The sequence below is a fragment of the Scylla paramamosain genome, chromosome 22 (genome assembly GCF_035594125.1).
Source record: "Scylla paramamosain isolate STU-SP2022 chromosome 22, ASM3559412v1, whole genome shotgun sequence".
NCBI lineage: Eukaryota > Metazoa > Arthropoda > Malacostraca > Decapoda > Portunidae > Scylla > Scylla paramamosain.
In genome coordinates, this window is record NC_087172.1 from 21,119,930 (window position 1) to 21,135,638 (window position 15,709).

Here is a 15,709-nt window from a genome sequence, read left to right on the forward strand (position 1 = left end):
ACAAGCAAGTTAACAACTTTAATAAAAAAAAATAACCCTTTTTACCTTACCCATCACAATAACCTTCTTTACCTCCTATCCCTTCCCTTCCATATGAAACCGAATCAATAAGAAATATCACTTGCTTCTCTCCTGTAACTTATAATGAAACGTTCGAATTAATTCATAAGGTGCGCAAAGGAGCTTAATTAGTGAACAGGAAAGATTAAAATGCATTGTGGGAAAAAAAATGTGAAATATGAATGAGTTTGAGGAAAGGTGTGTGTGTGTGTGTGTGTGTGTGTGTGTGCGAGGCTTAAAAGGTAATGGATTTTACAAGTGAAGAATGTAAGGTATTGGATCCGAAAGTATAAGGGATTGGACGCCCTGAGTGAAGCGGTTGCAGGTGTCTATTGTTCCCGTGGTTGATATATTGAGAAAGGTTGTTCGCCACCTTGCAATTTCTTATACAAGGTGTAACGCGAGTTTCTGCAAATACTGAAAGAGGTGAAAGAACGTGTAATTGTAAGTAGAGAATGATCTATACACATATGCATTTTAAGGCTTTGTTTACCCCTCAGAGTATCCCTGAAAATGTACGGGACTCGCGGGTGTACTCTGTGAAATGACGGACACATTGTTGCGTTGTCGCAGCCTCGGAGGTGCCACTTGGTCAAATTACGAGTGGTTTAATCTTATTTTTTTGCAGGCTGTGAAATGTTGCAGTATCTTATAACAAGACAAATGGTATAAAAAAAAACATGTAATTTACCGATAAGCATTACATGACAACATTATTGCGGTGATTAAAAATACTTCTGTAAAATGCTACGTGGCATCATCAAAGCAAAGGAGCTGGGGTAGCGAGTCCAAGCGACCTTGAAAACAGCTGAGTGATGATGCCACGTAGCATTTTACAGGAGTACTTTTAATCATCACAATAATGTTGTCGTGTAATGCTTATCGGCAAATTACATGCCTTTTAATATCATTTGTCTTATTATAAGATACTATAATATTCCACAGCCTGCAAAAAGTAACATTAAACCATTCGTAATTTGAGCAAGTGGCACCTCCGAGGCTGAGACAATGCAACCGTCTGTACTTAACCTCACAGCTACACGCAGAGCACAGCAGCGTGTCCCATACATTTTTCAACTCCTCTGACGCACGCCGTCCACCACCAGGATCGGCGGGTCGGACATGATGCGGAAGAAGGCGCGGGAGCCGAAGTATTCATCCGCCGTCCACTGCTCCCCGTCGCTGAGAGAGCTGCTCCTTGTGTCACAGCTGAGGAAGAGAGAGGCGAGGGTTAGTTCACTCCTGCAGGAACACGAAGGAAGAACGAACACCAACAGACATGGCCACTCGGAGGGATACAAAGGAACAACAAGAAGTAAAAGATAAGGACAAGGGGTTGAAATCGATCACAAATGAAGAACAAACAGTAATAGATAAGAGCAAGGGGTTAGATCACTCACAAAGAAATACAAATGAAGAACAAACAAAATATCTAACTTGTATTTTGGTTCTTCCGAGGCTGTCTGTGATAAGGCACACTGAGCAATCTTGTAAAGTGGATGTAGGCTGTAAAATGCATGGATGCAGGCCCGGTGAGAGAGGGAGGAAGGAAGGGAGAAAGGAGGGAAGGAAGGAACGTGGGAGAAAAGAAAGGAATAAATAGAAGCAAAGCCTCCCTACCTATATATATACTCGTATATATATATATATATATATATATATATATATATATATATATATATATATATATATATATATATATATATATATATATATTAAAATAAAAGGAAAACGGAGAATAAAAGAAGAAAAGAAGGTATGAACAAAAGAAGAGGGAATGGAGGAAACGGAAAAGAAAAGGGGAAAAATCAAATGAAGGAAAGGAAGGCAGGAAGGATGAAAAAAAAAAAAAACAATAACGGAAAGGTAGAAAACGAAGAAAAGAAATCAAATAAATACAAAAAGGAAAGAATATTGTTTCCCTTCCTCTTTCTTTAAAGAAAGAGGAAGGGAAACGATATCAAAAGTAATGAGAGAGTTAAACGAAAAGAAAGAATAGACAAGGCTTGAATAGACGAGAGAGAGAGAGAGAGAGAGAGAGAGAGAGAGAGAGAGAGAGAGAGAGAGAGAGAGAGACTAGATAAACAAGGTTCGAGAGTGGCGAGGATGGGGGAGGCTGGAGGGTGGTGAAGGAAGGGGACCGGGGGGAATGGATGAGCAGGGCAGGGAAGGGAAGGAGGAATAATGATGGCAGAAAGGTAAGTGAGGGAAGAGAGACGGTGAAGGAGGAGCAGCGAAGGAAGGAGAACCAGGGGAAGTAGAGGCAGTGAAGGAAGGAGAGGGGTCGTGGAGGAAGAATAGGGACGTTGTTGTAACCCAACAAACAACAAGAAATGAAACATGTAACAAGAAACAAGAATGAAACAAAAATGAAGAAATGAAAAGGGAAACAAGAAGTAGAAAGAATAAATGAAGGAAGAAGATGATAAAAACGACAGCAGGTATCAAGAAGGTATCACCACCCTAACAGATAAGAGACGAGACGTGACCACCGAAGAGAACAAGGTGCGGTGAGTCATCACTAGACCAGCAGGGCCGGAGATTAGCACCAGATTACAAGAAGAGATACTCAGGTGACCATCACTGAACTAGTATACGAGGGAAGCAGAGGTCACCGGGAGCAGGCGACGTGGACAACACGGACAGCCGACATAGGAACCACCGCCCCCTTGTTCCTGATTAGAAGATGCGATTACCAAAGCTACTCGAGAATGAACCTTATTGAAAGTTAAGGGAAAATAAACTGAATGATGGAAGTATGGGAAGATAAACTCGAAAATGAACCTTGTTGAAAGTCAAGGAAAATGAACCGTATGATCAAAGTATGAGAAAATTAATATAGTTACTCGAAAATGAACCTTATTGAAAGTTACAGGAAAATGAACTGAATGATCAAAATATTGGAAAATAAATGTTATGGCAACGGAAGCCTTGTTGGGGCAAAAGGTCGCTCTAACAGCACGTGTATGTTACAAGATGTAGGAGACGGGAATAGACAGAAGCAGACAGAGAGACAAGCTAGACAGAGCTGTCAGACCAGAGAGGGTCAGGATGGGCAAGCTGCCTGTCACAGTACCAGTAGGTAGACCCAGACAATTGTAATGCAATCAGAGTAAAGTGTTGGTGTTATATATATTGACAGAGAGGGATTGGGTAGTGTAGGATGTGTTCCTCATTGAATATTAGCTGCCAGGTTTGTGTAGGATGTGATTTATCAGTGAGTATTAAATATGTGAAGTGATTTGAATCGGAAGTGTAATGTGAAGTGTTCCAGATATTTAATGGTATTTATCTGAAGAGAAATTAAACCATTTTCGTAGTTTTCCCTTGTTGTCGGAAGTCATATATGATCATCTAAGTGTAAATAAATGTAAATAACACAAAATAAGTAAAAAAAAAAATAAGTAAATAAAAATAAAGCATTCCCTTGAACCCACAAAAGCCAGTCTTATAGATTAGGGAGGCAGCAAGATCGTGCAACGTAGAAGCACGACAACGTAGAAGGAAGATTAATGAAGGAAGGAAAGCTAGTGAGGGAAGGAGGGCCAGTGAACAGTGACGTGAGGAACAGTGAAGGAAGGAGAAATAATGAAGGAAGGATGAACAGTAAAGGAAGGAGAAGTAATGAAGGAAGGAGGAACAATGAGAGAAGGCTGGCCAGTGAAGGAGGAACATGGAAGGAGGGGTAGTGAGAGAGGAGAGTCAGGGAAGAAGGGAAGTGATGGAAGGAGGGACAGAGAAGGAAGGAGGACCAGTGAAGGAAGGGGAGTGAGGGAGGAGAACAATGAGGTAGGAAGGGACAAGGAAGGAGGGCGGTGAGAGAGGAAGTGAAGGGAGGAGGGATCGTGGGAGGGGGATGATGGATCTCAAACACCTGAAGAGCGAAGGATTGCTGGAATGGTGCAGGTCTGGGTGTCAGTGTACTGCTGGCTGGAACGTGAGGGATGCCTGGAGTGTGGGAGCATGACTGGACTAAGAGTGACTATGTAAGACTGGAGCGTGGGTGAATGAGTGACTGTGAGTGTGTGACTGGAATGTGACTGGCAGGATTGTGACTATCTATGACAGCAATGTGAAATACCGAAGCGTGAATGACATGAGTTTAAATATATGACTGAATTTTGCATGACTAGAACGTGAAGAACATGAGCATCAATGACTGAAGAGTGGATTTGTAACTGCAACAAGCCAAGCCAAGCTAAGCAAGCCAAGCCAAGCAAGCCAAGCCAAGCAAGCCAAGCCAAGCAAGCCAAGCCAAGCCAAGCAAGCCAAGCCGTGAAAGGCGAGGCACGCTAAGTTAACCACACACTTTTGATGAGTTATGGAACGTGTGTATGTGTGTGTGTGTGTGTGTGTGTGTGTGTGTGTGTGTGTGTGTGTGTGTGTTGTTATTTGTTAGTTGCTGTGTCGTCAGTTGTAAGTGTACATGAGTGAACTTGAGAGAGAGAGAGAGAGAGAGAGAGAGAGAGAGAGAGAGAGAGAGAGAGAGAGAGAGAGAGAGAGAGAGAGAGAGAGAGAGAGAGAGAGAGAGAAGGCCTAAGCCTCTCATAAGAGTAGCGGATGCCTTCACCACAGCGGCCGCACCCCCCACCACCGCCACCACCACCACAGCCTCAGGTAGCACCAACACCACGATTACCACCATTAATAATAGCAGCAGCAACAGAAACAGCAGCAGTACTACCAGCAGCAACAGCAGTAGCAGCAGCAGCAGCAGCAGCAGCAGTAGTAACAACAACAACAACAATAATAGCGATAGGAGCAACAACAACAACAACAAAAACAACAATGGAAGCAGGAAGAAGACCCAGCGACAGCGACGCGGCCAGCGGCGGGCACGAAGTCACCCCAACACACCTGACCGGCGACCTGTCCCTCCTCCTCGCATGACTCAGCCACAGGCATCTGCGTACCCAGTGAGGCACAGGGGAGAGCAAAGGGTCCGATGCGACTACTGCTTTCGCCCCGGACACACAGCTGAGATGTGCTACAGCCGCGCTGCTGACGAACGCCAGGAACAAAGGCAGGAGAGTATGTTCATGAGGGTTCTGACAGAGGGTTTAGCGCGGCAACAACTTCCTCACCCCCAGCAGCCCTTTCAGGCCCCCCTCCAGCCTTCCTGGCAGCCACAGCCCGGTCACTACCCCAGCTGGAATCTCTCCTCGTGGCAGGGCAGACACTAATGCGTCTCGCCTCACCACCACACCTCATTCCCAAGCCAACGCGAGGAGGCAAGGGAACAGACGCCCCAGCTGTCACCTGACCGTGGTCTCCACCAACGTGAGAGGACTCCGCACCAATGTAGGTGACCTTAGCCACAATTTCGTGCTGAGACATAGTGCTGACATTGTCGCATTAACAGAAACGTGGCTGAGTGACGAGGTGGAGCCGACGTTCGGCAAAATATCAGGCTACTCCCTGTGGGTGAGGATGGACCGAAAAAATAGAGCAGGCGGAGGTGTCGCTGCCTGTTTTAAGGACGGTCTCCAAACACAGGAACTTGAGGTAGCCGTGCCACACCTGATGGAGGCACTGTTCTTCAGGGTGGTACTTGCAGATAACAGTGGGCTTCTCCTCTGTGTCATGTACCGCCCCCCGAGACAAGGACGAGCCCCGCTAGTCTTCCCGACGGAGGAACTCGACACCCTGCTCCAGCGTCACAAGTGTTCCCATATGATGATAGTGGGAGACCTGAACTTCCACATGGAGCAGGATGCCTTCAGTAATCTCCTGACTGTTCAGGCCCTAACCAACCATGTCACCTTCCCTACACACGAGCGGGGAGGGCTGCTGGATCCTGTGGTGACAGACCTACCTGAAGCCAGCATCAGCTGCCACCAGCTAGGACCAGTGGGCAGCTCAGACCACTTTGCTGTGCTGTCTCAGGTCGAGCTGCAAATGGCGAGGGAAGACGCTATCCCGCGTACCGTCTGGCTTTGGAACAGGGCGGACTGGCCATCCATGAAGCAAGACATGGAGAACACGGACTGGGAGTTCCTTCTAATGGGAGATGCTGAGACCAAGGCACGCACCCTCACCACCAGGCTCCTTGCCCTCCAACAGCAGCATGTGCCCAGCCGAGTATATCTCTCCAGGCCTTGTGATCCCGCCTGGTTTGGTTTTCGCTGCAGAGCATCTGCCGAGGCCAAGCATGCTGCCTGGGTGAGGTACAAGCGACACCCGTCAGGCAGGAACAAGACGCTGCACTGGGAGGCGTGTAAAAGGATGACGTCTATCTGCAGATGGGCGAGGAATCAGCTAAGGGAGGACAGAAGGCGAAAGCTCAGTGACCCAGGTGTTGGCAACAAGACCTGGTGGAATCTGATGAAGGAGCAGCAAGGAGCATGTCACCGCGAGACTCTTCCTCCACTCACCAGACCTGACGGATCCACTGCCACGAGCAGTACAGACAAGGCCACACTCCTCGCCGAGCTTTTCGCCAACAAGATGAAGGTTGATGACTCTGCACGACCTGTACCACAGCTGACCCCGGAAACTGATTGCACTGTCACCACTGTCTTGGTGACGGCAGAGCAGGTTGAGCGGCTACTCGGTGCGGTGGATGTGGGTAAAGCCACAGGCCCGGATGACGTCAGCCCACGGCTCCTCAAGCACTGCGCTAGAGAGCTGTCAGCTCCTCTCACCACCGTCTTCACATCTTGCCTGAGGGAGAAGAAGTAGCCCTCAGTATGGAAGGAAGCGCGTGTGGTCCCGGTCCATAAGAAAATCTCAAGGTCTGAACCCAGCAACTACAGACCCATCTCCCTGCTCTCAGTGGTGGGCAAGTTGCTGGAGCAAATAGTGGCTGCTGCCATCTATCAACACCACTGCAGATCCGCCGCAGACCTCCTCCTCATCATCTCCAAGGACTGGCAAGACGCCCAGGAAGAAGGCCTGGACACCCTTGTGGTGGGCCTGGACATTGCTGGGGCTTTTGACAGGGGCTAGCACGCGGGGCTCATTGAAAAGCTTCGCGCCAAGGGTGTCCAAAGTGACCTGTTAATGCTGCTAGAAGATTACCTCCAGGGTAGGACCCTTCAGGTAGTAGTCAACGGGCAGTCATCAAGGCCTTCACCTGTCCGGGCCTCAGTTCCACAAGGCTCCTTCTTGGGCCCAGTCCTATGGAACATATACATCGACGACCTCCTCTGGCAGCTGTCATCTGTGGCAGCATACGCCGACGACTGCACACTCTCCCGCTCCTACTGCCGCCTCGACAGTCAGCGTGCCGTCACTGAGGTGAACAGGCAGCTCGGACTGGTGGAGCAGTGGGGAAAGATGTGGCAGGTTAACTTCGCTCCTGAGAAGACGCAGGCGATGGTCATCTCGCGGTCCCCAGGTGTCTCACACGCAGTCTCAGGACAGCTGCGTTTTGGAGGCAAAAGCCTGCCACTTCAGGATTACATCAAGATCCTGGGCGTGTCTGTGGACCGCGGCCTACGCTTCGATCACCACATCGCTGTCGTCGCCCGCCAGACCTCTCTCCGAGTCTCTGCCCTGCGCAGGATGGCGAACACCCTCGACCCACGGGGCATCCTCACGCTATACAGGGCACAGATACGCCCATGTATGGAGTACGGTGCCCTGTCCTGGATGTCGAGTGCCGCCACCCACATGCAGAGACTGGATGCTGTGCAGCGGCGAGCCCTGCGTCTGGTGGCCACCGATGAGAACCAACAGCACCAACCACCAGTAACGTCACTGGAGCATCGCCGGGACGTGTCGGCACTAGTGGTGTGCCACAAAACTCAGGTGCAAAGGGTCCCTCACCTTGACCCCCTGAGGCTGCTGCCACACACAGTGCAGAGGTGCACCAGAGCTGCAGCCAGTAGCAACGAGCTAGTGAAAGTGCCTCGATCTCGCTCTAGCCAACACCAGCGCACCTACACAGCCAGGACTTCGCGGCTGTGGAACATGTTCACGGCGGCCACACCCCAAGTGCAGGACATGTCCACGCACCAGGTGAAGCTGGCAGCCCACAGCTGGCGTAGCACGCACCTGTCCCCACTGGCGCTTTAAATTTTTATTATTTTATTGTATTATTGTATTAACATTATTATCTTTATGTTAAGTATGTATAGTGTTATTCCTGTAAATAATACTATCACAGGCTTCTTAAATAATTCCACACTCAACGTGGAATTTTAAGCTTTTCTGTAAGAGAGAGAGAGAGAGAGAGAGAGAGAGAGAGAGAGAGAGAGAGAGAGAGAGAGAGAGAGAGAGAGAGAGAGAGATTTGGAAGGCGACGGTAGGACGGCAGGATTTAGCTAGACATGTCCTGACAGAGACGCGATGGAAAGGAGAGAGGGAGAGGGAGAAACAGAGTAAGAGGGGGATGAACCGTAGACTAGGTAAAGGGGGATAACTGGAAAGGGGGAAAGAGGGCGACAAGAGGGAGGGGGAGAAGGATTAAAATTGCAATATGTCCTGATGGAAACGCGAGGGGAGGAGATAGGGAGAGGGAGAGAGAGAGTAGGAGGGAGATGAACCTTAGACTAAAGGGGAGAACAGGGAATTAAGAGGATGACAAGAGGAAGGGGGAGAGGATTAAAACTAAGCTGAGATGTGAAGACAAGGGCGAGACCTGATTCAGAGGGAAGTGCAAGGAAATGGGGCTCACCTACAGATACTGACAAGATACTGACGGAGTACAGCTCACGGCACGGCTTAACGTCCAGCCCTTCAGGAGGTAAACATATCACGCAGGGAAGCCACAGAACGCCTGACTTCTGATCTTTCTAAAATTTCTGATTGGGGCAGAGCAAACTTGGTATTGTTCAATGCCTCAAAAACTCAATTCCTCCATCTATCAACTCGACACAACCTTCCAGACAACTATCCCCTCTTCTTCAATGACACTCAACTGTCCCCCTCTTCTACACTGAACATCCTCGGTCTGTCCTTTACTTATAATCTGAACTGGAAACTTCACATCTCATCTCTAGCTAAAACAGCTTCTATGAAGTTAGGTGTTCTGAGACGTCTCCGCCAGTTTTTCTCTCCCCCTCAGCTGCTAACTCTGTACAAGGGCCTTATCCGTCCATGTATGGAGTATGCTTCACATGTCTGGGGGGGTTCCACTCATACTGCTCTTCTAGACAGGGTGGAATCAAAAGCTTTTCGTCTCATCAACTCCTCTCCTCTAACTGACTGTCTTCATCCTCTCTCTCACCGCCGCAATGTTGCATATCTAGCTGTCTTCTACCGCTATTTTCATGCCAACTGCTCTTCTGATCTTGCTAACTGCATGCCTCCCCTCCTTCCGTGGCCTCGCTGCACAAGACTTTCTTCTTTCTCTCACCCCTATTCTGTCCACCTCTCTAACGCAAGAGTTAACCAGTATTCTCAGTCATTCATCCCTTTCTCTGGTAAACTCTGGAACTCCCTGCCTGCTTCTGTATTTCCACCTTCCTATGACTTGAATTCCTTCAAGAGGGAGGTTTCAAGACACTTATCCACCAATTTTTGACCACTGCTTTGACCCTTTTATGGGACTGGCATTTCAATGGGCATTTTTTTATTAGATTTTTGTTGCCCTTGGCCAGTGTCCTTCCTACATAAAAAAAAAAAAACACCACCAGGGTACGTGCGTGGGGCGCTAAATATGCACGCCAACATGACTAAAACAAAGGTGTGTGTGTGTATGTGTGTGTGTGTGTGTGTGTGTGTGTGTGTGTGTGTGTGTGTGTGTTTGAGGTATGGAGTATATATAAGAGATGCTGGTCTGAATGATGATGATGATGATGATGATGATGATGATGATGATGATGATGATGATGAGGAGGAGGAGGAGGAGGAGGAGATACCTACTGGAGATGGGTTTACACAACGGAGGAACTGCCTTATCTTATTTACGCTCCGGGACAAGGACCAGCGCACGAGCACCCTGAACAACGCCAATCAACTGAAGTCTGGTGGTAACAACTTCAGCCGTATCTACATCAAGCGAGATGTTCACCCGAGCATAAGGAAGGAGTGGAGGCGTTTGAGGGATGTAGAAGCTGCTGAGAAGGCTCGCCCAGAGAATGCTGGATGCGTCATCAGGTTGGACACTAAGGAGCGTAAGCTACAGTATATAGAGATGATGATGTAATTGGTAGTTGGAATGCACAGTTTTTTCTCTAGATAGACCACAACAAGCTAGTTATGTAAAGATAATATCATGGAACTTTAATGCAGTGTGCACAAAGTTGGAGAAAGGTAATGTTCAGTCATTATTACTTGAATATGATGTTATTTGCCTTAACGAGGTGAAAACTTCTCTTCCTGTGAATTTCCCTGGGTATGTTTCCTTTAAGAGTGCAGCAGTTGGTACTGCAGACCGTGTGTATAAAGAACTGGTTGGCGGATTTAGTGGCTGAAGTAGATACCAGTAATGGTGAGCAGGTTTGGCTTCGTTTTCGTAACATCCAGGAGGTTTTATTTGGTTTTTGTAACATACCTCCCAGTGACTCTCAGTATTATTCCCATGACTTGTTTGCAGTGATTCAGGAAAAAACTCACCACAAGATCTGTGAAAACTAGTTTTGTTATAGTGGGAGATATGAATACACGATTTGGCAGAGGTGTTAGAGATATATTAAATTTATTGGAACTTACTAATGCAGAAGACTTGTCATACCCATACATTCCTGATGATGTTGAGACACCTAGTGACAATGCAGAGCTTTTATCTACCATTTGTATTGATAACACCTTACTTGTTGTTAATAGTCTTAAGTATCAAGACAAACATTTTCATGGAAGAAAGACTTTCCGCAGGCGCAACACATGGATCTCCGAGGTGGATACGTGTGTTGTGTCTGCGAGAATACTTAGCCTTATAGAAGACTTTGCGGTGTTACAGAGCAATGATCTCCCTTCAGACCACGCTCCCATCACACTCAGTCGAGGTGTGGACCTTAGCAGCCTGCTGGCCAGGGCAAGAATGTTGGGAGATCATGCCGTTCTTCACGGTAATGCCAATAGAATAAGACTATGTAAGAAACCTGTCAAGTTTAGTAATATAAACAAAGATCTGTTTGTAGAAAACATCCCTCATACGGATCCATTCGAAGGTTATTTGGATATGGACAATGTTGTGCAGGATTGATCTAACATGTTATATGCTTGTGCACAGAGCAGTGTGCGACAAGATGAACCAGCAGTTAACTACAACAGCAGTACTGGCAGATGGGAAAGATTACTGATTGATGCACATGACGCTACAGTGTGGATAGCAATTAATTGGAAGGGTGATTACAGTATGAATGATTCCCAGGATGGTTCGTGTCCCAGCGACCAGGATTTTAAGACACACTTCGAGGCAGTACTGAACCCTAATGATGAGACAGACTTTGACGGAAACAACGAGACAACTGACGTCACTATTCCTATCCTCGATGAACCAATCACGCCTGGAGAGGTACACGAGCAGTCCAGGAAAATGAAGCCTGATAAAGCCAGCGGGTCTGATGGAATTCCCCCTGGCGTATTCACTTTGTTACCATTTCAGTGGTTGTGCAGTTTGGCAACTTGGTTTAACAACATTTTCTTACCAGGCATTTACCTCACTCATGGATAAGGGCAAAAGTTTTTACAGTGTTTAAGAAAGGTGATAGAAAAGACCCTAGTAATTACCGAGGTATCAGTATGATTAACACTTTAGCAAAACTGTACGATATGGTTCTGTGGCGGCGGTTAAGCCTGTGGTTCAGACCTTACAGGGAGCAGGCTGGATCACAGAAGCAGCGTAGCTGTACTGAACATATCGTTACACTTCGTATTCTTTCTGACGTGGCCAGACGTAAGAAGGTGAAATTATTTATAACCTTTACTTACTTTTCCAAATCCTATGACTTAGTCCCGAGGCAAAAGTTGTTTGCAGTGTTGCGACGTATTGGATGTGGCGCGGTGATGTTAGCGGCCTTGAAGGCCATGTATTGAGTTAGAGAGAGCCTGGTGGGCGGGGCTGTGGTAACAGCTACACGTGGGGTAAGGCAGGGGTCACCTACGTCTTGCTTCTTGTTTATAATATTTATCAATGAACTTATTCGCCTCATGAAAGAAAGATGCCAACCTGAGCAACTCATCGAATGGTTACATATATTGGTTCTCATGGATGACACAGTGTTGTTGTCAACTAGTAGGCAGAATATGCTAGAAAAGTTAGAAATATTACAACAATTTTGTGAAGAGTTTGGTATGGTGATCACCTGCTCTAAAACTAGTTTTTTTTTTGTAATTAATGGCGATGAGAGAGATACGGAGCCGTTTCAGATGAATGACTTAGTCGTGGAACACTGTGTGAACTATGTCTACCTGGGGTCACCGTTCACCTGTGACGGTTCTGTGTCCTCGACTGTACGGACTCACGCTAAAAGAAAATTGTCCCATGTTTTAAAGTATGTATCTTAAGAAAAATAATGATATTGCAAACGTCGAGTCCTTGATGCTGCCATGATGCTGTATGGATGCGAGTCCTGGGTAGGTGCCGATATCAAACCTGTTATCAGACTGTACAATTGGGCTATCAAGCAATTATTGGGTGACAGGAACACTACATCAAATCTGGTTTGCTATGCGGAAGCTGGCTATCCTTAACTTCCAGACTTAATTAAGCTTAAACAGCATAAGTTTTTCAGCAGTACGTGGTCCCAAAGGTCAGATATGCTTGATGACCCCATGTCATTTTCCATCCGCGTTATAACCAACACTAATACACACATGGGTAAACTTATTCAAAGTTTCATTCATTACTAACCAACCTCCTGACCTCACTTCCTTAATGAAAAATGTACATAACGTAGTTGAAAATTCCAGTTCCTCAAGGTGTATCATATATAGAGAGCTCAACCCAGGTCTGTCTGTACATGATATATATACTAAAAACATCTGATACAAGAGTTCAACCCAACCGCATTGCATTTACACGTTTCCGTGTAAGTGGCCACAGTTCAAGTGTTGAAACAGGCCGTTGGAAAAAAAGGGGGCGTGACCGCATCCCTTTTGAAGAACGTGTGTGTATTTGTGGTGGTGGTGTGCTGACTGAGGCATGTGGCTGAAAATTGTCCTATGACACAGAACATTAGAGATGTGTATAATGTTACAAGATTAGAGATCTATTTTCATTTGACTTTCCCCATGACACATGTTGTAAAATATTTTTTAAGATATTGAAGGTGTATAATTAGACAACTTTCAGATAATATTTTGATTGGACTACATTATAAAAATTTTAAATGTGGGTTTAGTGGCTATTGTTATGTAACATTAAACATTTAATTGTATTTATGTATACTTAATGTCAATCTTGTTGTGGTCAATAAACTATCTATCTATCTATCTATGTGTATGTGTGTGTGTGTGTGTGTGTGTGTGTGTGTGTGTGTGTGTGTGTGTGATAATAATAATAATAATAATAATAAACGGTTTATTATTTAGGCAGTTAACAAACTGAAAATGTACATAGGGTGTGGGGAAAAACTTAACATTAATCCTAAAAGTAAGTCTAATCTAGGAGGGAAATACTATTGATTGATGTGTGTGTGTGTGTGTGTGTGTGTGTGTGTGTGTGTGTGTGTGTGTGTGTGTGTGTGTGTGTGTGTGTGTGTGTGTGTGTGTGTGCCAAAGCGCGGCCAATACCCAATATTTCCAATACCGGGCTTTATGCAAGGGAAGCGAAGCAAATTTACGAACACAAAGGACGAAGACAGTACCCGCAGTAACACACACCACTCCTTTAACACGAGAACCACACTCACCACCACCACCACCACCACCACCACCACCACCACCAGCACCATTATCTTCCCTTCACCACTAACATCACTAACAGCAAATAATCACTGCAACCTCCACCACCACAACCACCACCACCACCACCAATAACAATAGCATAGCTTCCAACATACTACGAACAACTCAAGGCCAGGTAAGTAAAAAAACACCTCTCTCTCTCTCTCTCTCTCTCTCTCTCTCTCTCTCTCTCTCTCTCTCTCTCTCTCTCTCTCTCTCTCTCTCTCTCTGCCATACGTGATTCAGCAAATAACTTCGTTACAGACTAAAAAGTTTTCCAAATATATGTTCTCATCTAATCTCTCTCTCTCTCTCTCTCTCTCTCTCTCTCTCTCTCTCTCTCTCTCTCTCTCTCTCTCTCTCTCCCTGCCTTGGTCCAGTTAAACGTGTTATGAGCGTGTTTTCAGTTTCCGACCAAAACACGAGGCTCTCAATTCATGACTGATCGCAGGCAAGACCTCACTCCGGGAAGGAAAAAAAATGATAGAACAAAATTATCCACTTTCTGACTGTACCGCCCTGCCTGGACATTCCCCAAGACAGTATGGCACGCGTGGTACATTTAAAAAAGAAAATAGGAGGTACAGGAAGATAAATAGCTGATGTGGTTAAGTATTTTCTTCTTTATCTTTTCTTTTTTTTTGTCTCTTTTTTACTAGTCTATCAAGATACTGGCTTATGTTACGTGAAATGTTTTGGAAGGGATGAAGTGAAGAGAGGTTGAGGACTGATAGGTTCACTTGAGGTGATGCTGTTGTTCCTGCTTCTATTACTACCAACAACAACAATAATAATAATAATAATAATAATAATAATAATAATACCAGCACCACCATCATCACCACTACTATTACAAGTAGTGCCTTACAAGCATCACCACATTGTATCCCCATTCAAGCCATTACCTGAACTCATTATTGGATTCCTCGATGACTGTGAAACTTTGAGCAGTGAAATAAAGAAAGACAAAGGAAAAGTACAGCTTAAGTATCCCACAGTCATGTAGGGCGGCGATGTTGAATAAATATATGAATGTAGCGTGTATTGTGCTAGTAAAGCCTCTTTCTGTAACCACTCTCCATCATTACGGCTCTACACAATGTAACACAATGCAACGGAGTCACATGCTGGCTTATATAGATAGATAGATAGATATACAGACAGACAGACAGACAGACAGATAGATAGATAGATAGATAGATAGATAGATAGATAGATAGATAATGACATGAGCCTTGACTGTTCAATAGAAGTCTCAACCGCTTGCTTCCTGCTAGCCTAGCGAGGCACGACACACCAGTTTCACTAGCAGTATATGTACAAATACACTCATAAACAAGTTAACATACCTGCTGACCACTGTCACCAAGCTCTGGGAGAATTTTGGTTCACCTAAAGCCCGAATAAGCGTTCAAGAAATCACAGAAGACTGGCGCATATACTACAACAAAGCTGACGCCACTGACCACTGACTGGCTGAAGTGAGACGCGTGGCTTCTCTTCCTTGTCTCGAAGCCGCTCGGGACTTCGGCGGCACTGTCAAATATAAAAGAACACGGTAAGATGTACAGAATGCTTTAAAAGTTTCAAAAAATGTATGAACAATTCATTTCAGTACAATATTAGTAATATTCTACACTACAACTGCATTTTTTTCATAATCTGGCACTTTTTTTCATATCTTTTTCATATTGCAATGGACTCACTTTCTGCTTATAAGAAGGAAGAGCGACTGTACAGAGCAAGGTTAGGGAACTGAGCCTAGAGGACCCAAAGACCCTTTACAGCATCATGTAACTGAACACTGGCCAGTGACACGAAATACCGAGGTCACAGTTCGGATTTGGTGTTCTATAAGTACTTTCCCTACGCA

The 15,709-nt window shown here is 45.7% G+C and overlaps 1 long non-coding RNA gene across 1 annotated transcript in view; it reads right to left on the reverse strand.

The window, feature by feature from the left end:
- The window catches only part of LOC135111872 (uncharacterized), a 17,795-nt gene extending 2,432 nt beyond the window's left edge, over nucleotides 1–15,363 (reverse strand). The window contains exons 1-2 of the long non-coding RNA XR_010273937.1: nucleotides 15,186–15,363; nucleotides 1,129–1,269 (exon numbers count right to left, since the gene is read on the reverse strand). This is a non-coding gene — a long non-coding RNA (uncharacterized LOC135111872). The remainder of the gene's footprint in view (nucleotides 1–1,128; nucleotides 1,270–15,185) is intronic.
- Nucleotides 15,364–15,709: the final 346 nt, after the last annotated feature.